General features: G+C 38.0%; 1 protein-coding gene across 2 annotated transcripts in view; it reads left to right on the top strand.

Annotated features, from left to right (window-relative positions):
- Positions 1-12,771, top strand: part of PRMT3 (protein arginine methyltransferase 3) — a 137,911-nt gene that overhangs the window by 26,426 nt on the left and 98,714 nt on the right. The window lies entirely within an intron of this gene.

Raw genomic sequence — 12,771 nt, 5'->3', positions numbered from 1 at the left:
TAATTTTAATAGCAGGCTTCTCAGCAATTCTTTTTCCCCCGAGGGTTATTGAGATGTAATTGACACAGAACATTGTGTGAGTTTAATGAAAACAAATTATAAATGTATTTCTTTGATACATTAATGTATTAACATAATAGCTAGCACCATAGTGTTAGTTAACACCTCCATTGTGTCACATGAAATATTGGGTTGGCCAAAAAGTTTGTTCCGGTTTTCCCTCACATCTTACAGAAAATCCTGAATCAACTTCTTGGCCAACCCGATAATTACCATTTCTTTTTTGGAGGGAGAACATTAAAGGTATACTCTCTAAACAACTTTCACCATGCTTACATTACATTCTTGGCATGATCCTTCAATGGTCCTCTCACTGATGCGTATATTTTATTCTTAAAATTGATTAATGTTGATCTTTTCTGATTTGTATAACATCTAAATACAATTGTGTAAAATGTTTAAGATTTTATTGCATAGTGTAGAGTGTAGTGTTGTGGTTAAGCATGCAGAGTTTCAGGCTTCCCTCATGGCTCAGAGGTGAAGAAACTACCTGCAGTGCAAGAGATCTGGGTTTGATCCCTGGCTTGGGAAGATCCCCTGGAGGAGGGCATGGCAACCCACTCCAGTATTCTTGCCTGGAGAATCCCCATGGACAGAGGAGCCTGGCGGGCTACAGTCCGTGGGGTCACAAAGAGTTGGACACGACTGAGCAACTAAGCACATACATGAACAGTTTCAGTTGGACAGTTTTGAGTCCTTGCTCTGCCCCTTCCCTATTGTTGGAACTTCGATTAAATATCTAATCTTTTTGAAACTTCAGCTGTTTCATTGTAAAAATGAAAGTAATGATGACAAGGAGTCAGTAATGGTTGTGAGCAAGGTAAATAAATAAGTTGTAAGTAAAATACACACCTCAGTCTCTTTGGCATATTGCCTGACCTGACATATAGTAGGTATTCAGAAGTTAGCAACTGTTACTATTAACAAGCAGCAAATGAATGTTAATGAAAAAACGACATTGCTCTTGCATAGATTTTTTCATAGATAGAGACTGGTGGTTATTATTTTCATATTGGAGAATATGCATATATGTTGCATATGTGTATGCAATTCCATAATCTGGGAAAGTTTTTTTAGTTCTTTTGTTACCATTAACTACAACATCATTTTGCGGGTTCGGTAAATAGCAATAGCACCCTCTTTTGCTTGTACCTTGGTTTCCAAACAGGTGTGAGAACTACTATCCCAAAGAAGAGATTGTTTTACGTAAATTAACGAAATTTATTGTTGATTGTAAGATTATGTAAGATAGGGATCTATTAGAAATATGGGAGACCCATGTTCATTTATATATTTATTTGTCATTTTTGATTTCTACGAGACTAGATGTTCTCTCATTTTTTTTAAAGAATAATTTTTAAAAATTATTTATTTTTGGCCGCTCTGGGTCTTTGTTGCTGTGTGCCGCCTTGAGTTGGATTGAGTGGGGTCTACTCTTTGTTGTGTTGTGCAGGCTTCTCAGTGTGGTGGCTTCTCTTGTTGTGGAGCATGGCCTCTAGGTTTTTGGGCTTTGTAGTTGGTGCTCGTAGGCTCTAGAGTTCGGACTTAGTAGGTGAGGTGCATGGGCTTAGTTGCCCTGTGGTATGTGGGATCTTCCCCGTCCAGGAATTGAACCCATGTCCCCTGCATTGGCAGGCGGATTCTTAACCACTGCACCACCAGGAGGGTCCGGTGTACTCTCATTTTATTCCTCTATGGAAGAGAAGGATGGTGATACCACTCATTTGATTTTCATTTTATGTCACAGAAGCCCTAATTCCTAGTGACATTTTAGAGATACATTTTTACAATAATTATATTCAGATTCTTTGTATATAAAATTTAGTGCTGGAATATATAGAAATTTTACATGAGAGCATTTATTGAAAATGACTTAGCATTCCATTTTAGGCACTTCAACTTAATAATAAAAGTTGCTAACATTAACTTAGTACTTCCTATTGAATTTTTTTTTGAGGTAGGTACAAAAACAGTATAATAGCATTTTTTTAGTAGAGATTAAGAGCTTGAGACATGGGGAACACATTCGTTTCCTTATTTGTAGTAGTGCCAGGCTTGGATCCCATAGTTGATCCTGACAGCCAGTCTGCTGTGCTGTGTCTCCATTGCACTGCTCACAGGGCACATATTTATTGTGGCCAGTAGTTTGCTTTACTTAGAACCTATAGCATTTGAATATTAGACCTTTTTGTTTTGGATGAGCCAACATTATACTTTTCTTCAAAGATGTTCTCCTTTGCCTTTTTCATATCGTGAAAAGATAAGATAGCTATTTACATAGTGTTCATAGTCTCTCTCCGTCGTTTTCCATTCAGAAACTTGAAATGTACACTGTGGATGAAGTAACCTCCGTTCTTCTGTTTGTGGATTTATCTGTAGAAGAATTTTCATGAAACAGTTTATTGTTAATATCTGCAGTGTTTTCTGGCTCATTTTTCTACCAGATGAGAAAGCAGAATAGCATACTTCTCTCAGCATCTAGAACCATATGACTTGATTTCTAACTGGCTTTTTGACTAGCTTTATGCTGATGGGCAAATTGCTTAACTTCTTTAATCCTGGTTTCTTCATTTATAAAATGAGGTTGATGGTAGTATCTGTCTCACAAGATTGTTATAAAGATTGGATCCACTTACAGTGCTTCGCAAAGTGGCTGACATGTAAGTGAAGTGAAGTGAAAGTTGGCTCGGTTGTGTCTGACTCTTTGCGACCCCACGAACTCAAATGTGACCCTACAGACCCCAGGCTCCTCTGTCCATGGAATTCCCCAGGCCAGAATACTGGCAGTGTGTAGCTATTCCCTTCTCCAGGGGATCTTACCAACCCAGGAAGGAACCCAGGTCTCCTGCATTGCAGGTGGATTCTTTATAGTCTGAGCCACCAGAGAAGCCCGGTTGATATGTAACTGCTTACTAAATGTTAGTAATAATTATGATAATATTAACAGATAATTACAGTGATATGTTTGATTTGGCACCAATGCCTCCAATAATACTTTACATTTGATTGATTATGTTTCTGAAATGATCATTTCTTGCCGCTATCCCACCAACATATGCTGATTCTCTTTTCTGTATTCTGTTTCATGATCTCTATTCTTTTATACCATAAAGTTTCAAGCTTTAGTCAGCTTTATTATGTATTCACTCTCCTCCCTTGAAATTTATTTTCAGCTTCTCTTATACTTGTCTGTTATTGCACTGGAGCTTTCTAGAACCATCATCAATCAATGAAAGCAGCTCTTCTGATTAGCAGGCTGTGAATTGTCTTTAGCAATTCTGAGGCTTCTTTTGCTGCCAGAAATTTGTACACAGCAGAATTTCTGTAAACCTCCCTAAGCTTACATCTATAACAAGATACTTTAAATTCTAAAAGATAGATAGTTCACTCCACCCCGCCCCCCCAACCTTTGGGTAGGAAAACAATTTTTATTGTACCAGTCATGGAACTAGATTTCAACCAACAAAATCTACCACTGGCTATTTTAAGTCAAACTGATTGAAAGAGATTTGTTTTGTTTGTAAATATATTTATTTTTAATTGGATGATAATTGTTTTATAGAATCGTGTTGGTTTCTGCCATACATAAAAGATGAATAATTACATGTTTCATATTCTTTTAAACATATTCAACTTAACAATCCCTGAATTGTGCTCAAAAAGATGATAAAATAATTTTATCTCTTTCATTTAAAAAGGAGATATAGCATTTCTAAAGAAATGAAAGATGTTTTATTAGTAGGGGCAAATAGGACTCAAAGTAATACGTGGGAGGAATGAGAAATTGTTTCTTTTTCTTGCTCTCACTTTCTGGTGAATAATCAGTCCAGAAGCATAAACGTCCTGAGGAAAGCTATTCAGTTGTCAGGCGATCGTATCCACTGTTCACCTTCAGGAAGCAGAGGTAGCTTCTGGTAATATTTACCTTTACTCTGACTGCCTTTGGTTTCTCATTGACTCTGCAGTGGAAAGCTCATTATTCAGATTTTTGGATGTTTTTGGAAAGTTTTCATGAGAAGGTTGATCTGTCATATGACTGTAATGCAGTACTTTCAATCTCAGTATGACTTTAAAGATGCAATCTTTTATATTACCTGTGCCTAGAATACTGTTAGAAATGAAACAGATCTGTTTCATTTTTATGCCTAGATCTGAGTCATATTCATGTAAGTGTTCTTCTCTAGATTCCAGGACAAGAGCTTTATCTTCTTAATATTTTTAGGCACTTAGTAACGAGAAGGAAATGGCAACCCACTCCAGTGTTCTTGCCTGGAGAATCCCAGGGACGGGAGAGCCTGGTGGGCTGCCGTCTATGGCATCGCACAGAGTCGGACACGACTGAAGTGACTTAGCAGCAGCAGCAGCAGCAACTTAACACAATGAATTTAAAGATAGTGGTGGTGTATATAAGATTTGGAACAAGATCACAAAATATACTAGGATATATTTTTGAAGTAAGGGATATTCTGTCATATCTTGTTTCTAAATTCATTTATTTTTGTTCATTTATTTATTTTTAGCTGTGCTAGGTTTTCGTTGCTGCGTGCAGGCTTTCTCTAGTTGCGGCAGGTGGGGGCTACTCTTCACTGAGGTGGCAGCTTCTTACTGTGGAAGCTTCTCTTGTAGAGCACACTGGCTTCAGTAGTTGCTTGCGGGCTCTAGAGTGTGGGCTTAGTTACCATGGTGCACAGGCTTAGGTGCTCCATGGCATGTGGAATCTTCCCAGACCAGGGATCGAATCCTTGTTAATAGCATTGGCAGGTGAATTCTTTTTTTTTTTAATTAGAGGGTAACTCTGCTTTACAGTGTTGTGTTGGTTGCTCCCTACATCAACCATAGGTGTACACGTGTCTCCTCCCTCTTGTACCTCCCTCCCACCTGCTACCCCGACCCACCCCTCCAGGTTGTCACAGAGCACCAGGTGAACCCCTTGTGCTATACAGCAACTTCCCGCTAGTTCCCTGTTTTACACATGGTAATGTATATATTTCAGTGCTACTCTCTCAATTCGTCCCTCCCTCTCCTTCCCCCACTGTGTCCATAAGTCTGTTCTGTCTGAATCTCTATTCCTGCCCTGGCAGCCATATTCTTAACCACTGAACAACCAGGGAGGTCCTCTAAATTTAACAGAAATAATAAAAGAGTAAATGAAAGCTGAAGGAAACTTTGAACCAGTGATGAGGATAAAAATGGTTAAAAACAATTTGCTGCTCAAAAGTCTTCTAATGAAGGTGATTAAGGTGGTTTACATGGAAACTAAATTCTGTTTTTCTCACATCCTGCCACCTCCTTAATTTCCTGTCTACTCAATGGTCTTGTCTTGGGGATCCCATGACTACCTACTAGTTCAGTGATTCACTGAAAGAACTCAAATGATTCAGTATAAAGTTGTATGCACAGCTTCACTGCTAAGATTTATTATAGCAAAGAATACAGTCCAGGGACAGCAAAGAAAAGATACCCATCAGTAAAGAGGTCACATACAGGCTCCCACAAAGTCACACAAGATGTGCTTCTCCCTCTAGCTGTGAACCTCAGAGACTCAAGAGATGCCTCAACCCAAGGAAGTTCGAGTCCTAAGAGTTTATGGTGCTCAAAGAGAACTGGGGGCATAGGCACATGACCACTGTGTGATCAGCCATTGTGCAGTGGTGTCAGATGCCAGATGCATATCAGGAATCTTCCTGTAAACTTCACACATGCTGTTCTCCTGATTTGTTTTGGTTCACATCTTCAGGCGGAGAAGGCAATGGCACCCCGCTCCTTTAATCTTGCCTGGAAAATCCCATGGATGGAGGAGCCTGGTAGATTGCAGTCCATGGGGTTGCAAAGAGTCATACACGACTAAGTGACTTCACTTTGACATTTCACTTTTCATGCATTGGAGAAGGAAATGGCAACCCACTCCAGTGTTCTTGCCTGGAGAATCCCAGGGATGGAGGAGCCTGGTGGGCTGCCATCTATGGGGTTGCACAGAGTCAGACATGACTGAAGCGACTTAGCAGCAGCAGCAGCACATCTTCAGGTGTATTGAATAGCATCATTAACCAGTAAATATAAGAATGTTCAGGAGTTTTGTTTTTAGGGTTTGATCAAGAGTTATTGACATGGTTACAGAGATAAGAACCAAGAGAACAGACCTGCATTAACTCTTCTCACAGGTTAAAATTGAAAACCTGGGGCTGATACTTGACCTCGCCTTCTCTTTTACCAGCACACTTAGTGGAGATACAGTCCTCATGAGAATCCTTGCTGTTTCTCAAATCCATCCTACTTCTACTCATTGATGTAGCTTAAATCTGTGCCTTCATTCACATTCTTGTATTTTTTATATACTTACCTGGATTAATGCATTTGTACATAAGTAGCTCAGTTATTTGGCTCTCTGTCATCTACTCTGTTAGTGTGGCCAGGTTGATTTCCCTACCAGTTCTCATCTCTTCTAAATAAATAAAGGAAGAAAGGGAGTAAACAGATGTTTTTGTGTTGAGAAGATGTGAGAGGAATATGGAGAAACTAAAAATTACCTCTGATCCTGGTATGAGATCTCACTATCAACACTTTGGTAAGGCTTTTTAAAGACTTATCACATGAAAATGTAAGCTTTACTAGAATATCAGCACCCCAAGATTAGACAGGGATTTTTCTCTTATTCATGGACATAGCGCAACCATCTGGAAGGGTACCAGGCATGCAGGTATTCAGTTAAATACTTGTTGAATCAGTGAATGGGTTTTTAAGACCCAGGACATGAAATATTCAAAGCTTGATGAAAACCCATTATCTTTCTTCTTGAATTCGCATTATTCTCTAACCGTCCCCCCCCCCCCCATTTTATAAGAAGCTAAGCTATTGCTAACTTTAAACAGTAAATGTCCTCAGTGTTAGCTACACGCCTATAAACAGAAATTATACATTTGGGAGGGAGACAGCTCATGAAATACACTTAATAAAGGTAATTGATATGTGTTTTCTGTTATCTGCCTCAGAAGAAAAGAGGGAGATCTGCTCTGGGCAACACTTTAGTCTTCTGATGTGTGCAGTGAGCACTGGATCCTTCCTCACAAGTTTACCAAATGGTTTGATTGCCCTTTCTTCCTCCACTGAATTATATCTTTGGTTCTTTGATAGTACCATCTAAAATCTCCATGCATTTATCAATTTATTACATTTTGTATTACTTTATTGTCATTTCGGCATGCTTGCGGAACGGGAAAAACATGTATGTTTGGGTGCCATAGTGAACTGAAAACAAAATAAAATGCCTTGTATATTTTTGTATCATGGTATTCCCCCCACCCCACCCCGTATGCATTTTGAAAAAATAATTATCACCTAGGTATTCTTCTAGGTGAATTTTACAGTCATTTTGTCACCAACTTTAAACGTCATTTAATTGATAAGGTGTTCATTGTATGAACACTGGTCGTACTTTATGCTGTTTACACGTCTGTCTCCCTGCTAGACCATGTTCTTCCTTAGAACCTAGACTGTGTCTTTTTTTATTAAAATTGCATTGGGCAGAAGTACATTACAAATTTGATCCTATTTTCTCACTCTAAAAATCCTGAAATGGCTCCTCATTGCCTCTAAAAACTAGACTCCTTAGCATTACCTCTAACTACGTCCCAACTTTGTCACTACATACTGCCTCTTGTTGCTCTAATCATACTAAACTATTTATAGCTCTTCAAATTTGCGATTTGTCTTCCATACACACGTACGTACACACACAGGCAGTTTGTGCATACAGAGATGAGGCACCTTTTACCCCCATATTCATATACATCTCTGTCTTGGATGCACTGTCTTTTTCTGATTAAATTCGAATGTCACTCAGGTAAGGTCTTATTATATTAGCTCCTATGAAGCCTGTGTTCTTTACCCTTCTCATTGCCTTAGACCATGTTCTTAAGTGCACGGACTCTCTCTTATCTCTGTAAACCCAGTATCAGATAATTACTCATGATGATGTCCCTGTATCATGAGATAAAAGTTAAATTGCTGCTTCTGAGATAGGAAATAATATAGGATAGTGATTATTGCTCTAACAAAATATCCACTCGGAAAAATAATTTCAGTGTATATTGGATTAGTTAAGAGACTTAACATACCGTTTATATTATGGTGTTGTATTTCTGAAAATTAAAGCTATGCTAGTTTTTGAGCAGGTGTTTCCAGAGATAGAATTCATTTGGAATGCTTTTATGCTAAAGTAATGTTTAGTGATTGGCCTCTTGAGAGAAAAAAAGTAAGTAAAAATCTATAGTTTTTTTTTCATGAATGGTAAAATCAGGTGGTGATTAAGATGAGCAGGCTCATAAAAGGTATTATCTCTGTGAATCACGTCTGTGTTGCAGTGTTTTAATATAGAATCACTGGGAACTATGGCCTTTTGTCTTTTTTTTCTATGTATTCCCTGAAATCTTAATCTTTCCAGTTGTATTTATATTCCAACAAGTAATTACTGAGGCAGATAGGATTATGACTTGTAGCAGACAATAAACAGCCTGAGCAGATGGCCTTTTACAGGACATGTCTTGTTTCAGCATGAGCATCCTGAAAATATTTCTAAGGCAGTAGGAACATTTTGATCTTCTAAGAAGATTGCTCTTTGTTTCTTTTCAAGTGTTTGTATTTGTTAAGCCTTAATAAAATATTTCAGTAAATGTAATCAACTACGGCAATTTCATCATAGAGAATTTTATTAAATACCTCTTTTAAAAAGCTCAAATATGATATATAAGCATCCTTTTTAAACTTTGTGTGAAATACAAAGGTACATAGCACATGAATTACGTGGTAACCTAAGTACAAATAAGTAATAGGAAAGAGAATATTTCCAGCACTTTAGATTTCCTCCCATCGCCATCTGTCCTTTATCATTTAGATGCTCTCCCTGCTTAATTGAGGTAATGACCATCCTGGCTTTTGTAGTAATCACTTGCTTAATATTGCTTTATATTTCACTTTAATCATTTATTATGCATTATTTTGGTCTAGCTTGTTTTGTTCAACATTATTTTTAGTGTTCATTTATGTTTATTGTTACATAGAATGGTATTGATTAGTATATCCCAATTTATCTTTTCTATTCTTGACGGGAATTTTTGTGTTTTCCAGTTTAGGTCTATTTAGAACAATTTTGTTATGAATCTTTTTGTCCATGTGCCTGGTACACATCTGTGGGGTATATATTTACAAAATAGTTCAGACTTTAGGGAATACATATTTTCAGATTTTCTTGGTATTGCCAGACTGTTTTCCAAAGTGGTAATACCAATTTATACTTCTACCAGTAGTATATAACAGTTCAGGTTGGTATTGCCTACCTTTAAGAATTTTTTCCATTTGGTTGTATAGCAGCGTCTCATTGAAATTTAAATTTCCATTTCTGTGATTGTCAATGTGACTGAGCACTTTTTCCTGTGATTATTGGCATTTGGATTTCCTTTTCTGTGAAGTATGTGTTTATGTCTTTTGTTCAGGTTTCCATTGACTTGGGCCTTTTCTTATTTATTTGTAGACTGTCTTTATTTTGTGTGTGTGTGTTTGAAATGTTTGTAAGCTTTATGTAATGAAAAAATTCTTCTATCTTGCTTTTTTACTCTCTTCAAGTATCTTTTGATGTACTGAAATTCTCAGTTTTCATGTATCATCATTGTTTATGGTTACCACTATATGTGATTTGGGTAAAAATCCTTATGGAGGTGTTTTCCTATGTTCTTGTGTAAAATTTTATAGTTTTTTTTAATATTTAGATTTGTAATCTACTTGGCATTGTTTTTGTATATGGTATGAGGAAGTGGTCCAGCTTTTTAAAACTTAGTAGCAGTAGTAATAGTAGTATCAATCTGTTTAAAAATGATCTAGTTGTTCCAAAGACCATTTTTTCCCCTCTACTTTGTACTATGTCATCTTTGTCAGGACTCGAGCATCCATATATGAAGCCAGTATAACCTTTATACCAGAACTCTACTAAAGCAGGACAAAAACTTACAGGTCAAACATATATGGAGAACATCCTATTCAAACTGTTAGGAAACTTAATTGAGCAGTGTGTGCTTAGTTGCTCAGTTGTGTGTGACTCTTTCAACCCCTTGGACTGTAGCCCACCAGGCTCTTCTGTCCATGGAATTCTCCAGGCAAGAATACTGGAGTGGGTTGCCATGCCCTTCTCCAGGGAATCTTCCCTACCCGGGTCTCCTACATTGCAAGCAGATTCTGTACCTTCTGACCTATCGGGAAAGCCTATTGAGCAATATATTGGAAGATAAAGTTTATCCCAGGAATACAAGTTTGGTTAAATTTGAGAAAATTAACCAGAAAAATTTATTGATGTATCTCAGGAAAGAAAGTTTGATAAAATTCCATATCCTTTCAGTCTATATATTAAACTCTTAGCAAACTAGAATTAGAATGTGTTATAACACGATACAGTGTATCTCCAAAAACAAAAACTACAGCCCACAACTTGATGAATCTTTGAAGTTTAAGTTCAGGAACAGGACAGGGACACTTGCCATCATCTCTTCTATTCGACACTGTAAAGGAGATCCTGGACAATGGAACAAGGCAATAAAAGAAAGATACAAGAATTGGAAATGAAGGATCAAGACTTTTCATGTTCCCTAGTAATATGTTTATGAATATAGATATCAGAAATAAACTATAAATAAGTTATTACAGCAATAAAAGTATTAAGGTGCTTAATATTTTATTATGTATTTTTAAATGTGATACATAATTTTTAAATTTGACATGATTTACAGTGCTGTATTAGTTCCTGGTATACAGCAGAGTGATCAGTTATACATATATATATTCTTTTCCATTGTGGTTTATTATAAGCTATTGAATATAGTTCTCTGTGCTATTCAGTAGGACCTTGTTTGTATCTATTTTATATATAGCAGTTTGTATCTGCTAATCCCAAACTCCTAATTTATTCCTGCCCTCTCCTCATGCCACCTTTCCCCTTTGGTAACCATAAGTCGAATTCTATTTATGTGAATCTGTTTCTGTTGTGTGTATACATTCATTTCTGTTACTTTATAGATTCCACATATGAATGTCATACAGTATCTTTCTCTGACTTATTTCACTAAGCGTGATATGCTCTAGGTCCATCCATGTTTCATATTTTAACGGCTGGGTAATATTTCATTGTGTATATCTCTGTGTGTGTGAGATCTTAAAAAAAATTATTTATTTGGCTGCCCCTGGACTCAGTTGCAGCACGTGGGATCTTTTGTTGTAGTGCAGAGACTCTCTGGTTGTGGCATGAGGGCTCAATAGTTGCCGCGCTTAGACTGCAGAGCGCTCGACCTTCAGCACTTGTGGCACACGGGCTCCACAGTGTGAGGGCCCAGTTGTCGTGGCACATAGACTTAGTTGCTCGGCGGCATGTGAGATCTTAGTTCCCTGACCAGGGATCGAGCCTGCATTACAAGGCAGATTCTTAATCACTGGACCATGAGGAAAGTCCCTGCCATATCTTATTAATCCAGTGATCTGTTGATGGGCACTTGGGTAGCTTCCATGTCCTGGCTTTTGTATATAGTGCTGCTGTGAACGTGATGGTGAATGTATCTTTTTAAATTAATGTTTGTTTTTTTGGATATTTACCTAAGAGTGGAATTACTGGATCAGATGGTAGTTCTATTTTTAATTTTTTAAGGAACCTCCGTAAGGTTTTCCGAAGTGGCTGCACCAGTTCACATTCCCACCAGCAGCGTAGGAGGGTTCCCATTTCTCCCCATCCTCTTCAGCATTTGTTAATTGGAGACTTTTTAATGGTGGTCATTCGGATCACAGAGGTAGGATAATATTATAGTTTTGATTTACGTTTCTCTAATAATTAGTAGTGATAATGAGCATCTTCTCATGTGCCTGTTGACCATCTGTATCTCTTTGGAGAAGTGCCTATTTAGGTCTTCTGCCTATTTTTTGATTGATTTTTTTTTTTTTTTGTCATTGAATGAGCTTTTTGTTCAGTTCAGTTCAGTCGCTCAGTCGTGTCCGACACTTTATGACCCCATGAATCACAGCACGCCAGGTCTCCCTGTCCACCAGCTTCCGGAGTTTACTCAGACTTGTGTCCATTGAGTCAGTGATGTCATCCAGCTATCTCATCCTCTGTCATCCCCTTCTCCTCCTGCCCCCAATCCCTCCCAGTATCAAAGTCTTTTTCAGTGAGTCAACTCTTCGCATGAGGTGGCCAAAGTACTGGAGTTTGAGCTTTAGCATCATTCCCTCCAAAGAAATCCCAGGGCTGATCTCCTTCAGAATGGACTGGTTGGATCTCCTTGCAGTCCAAGGGACTCTCAAGAGTCTTCTCCAATACCACAGTTCAGAAGTATCAATTCTTCGATGCTCAGCCTTCTTCACAGTCCAACTCTCACATCCATACATGACCACAGGAAAAACCATAGCCTTGACTAGACAGACCTTAGTCGGCAAAGTAATGTCTCTGCTTTTGAATATGCTATCTAGGTTGGTCATAACTTTCCTTTCAAAGGAGCAAGCGTCTTTTAATTTCATGGCTGCAGTCACCATCTGCAGTGATTTTGGAGCCCCCCAGAATAAAGTCTGACACTGTTTCCACTGTTTCCCCATCTATTTCCCATGGAGTGATGGGACTGGATGCCATGATCTTCGTTTTCTGAATGTTGAGCTTTAAGCCAACTTTTTCACTCTCCTCTTTCACTT

This window comes from Oryx dammah, unplaced genomic scaffold, assembly GCF_014754425.2.
Source record: "Oryx dammah isolate SB20612 unplaced genomic scaffold, SCBI_Odam_1.1 HiC_scaffold_15, whole genome shotgun sequence".
NCBI lineage: Eukaryota > Metazoa > Chordata > Mammalia > Artiodactyla > Bovidae > Oryx > Oryx dammah.
This window is presented reverse-complemented; position numbering and strand designations above follow the sequence as displayed.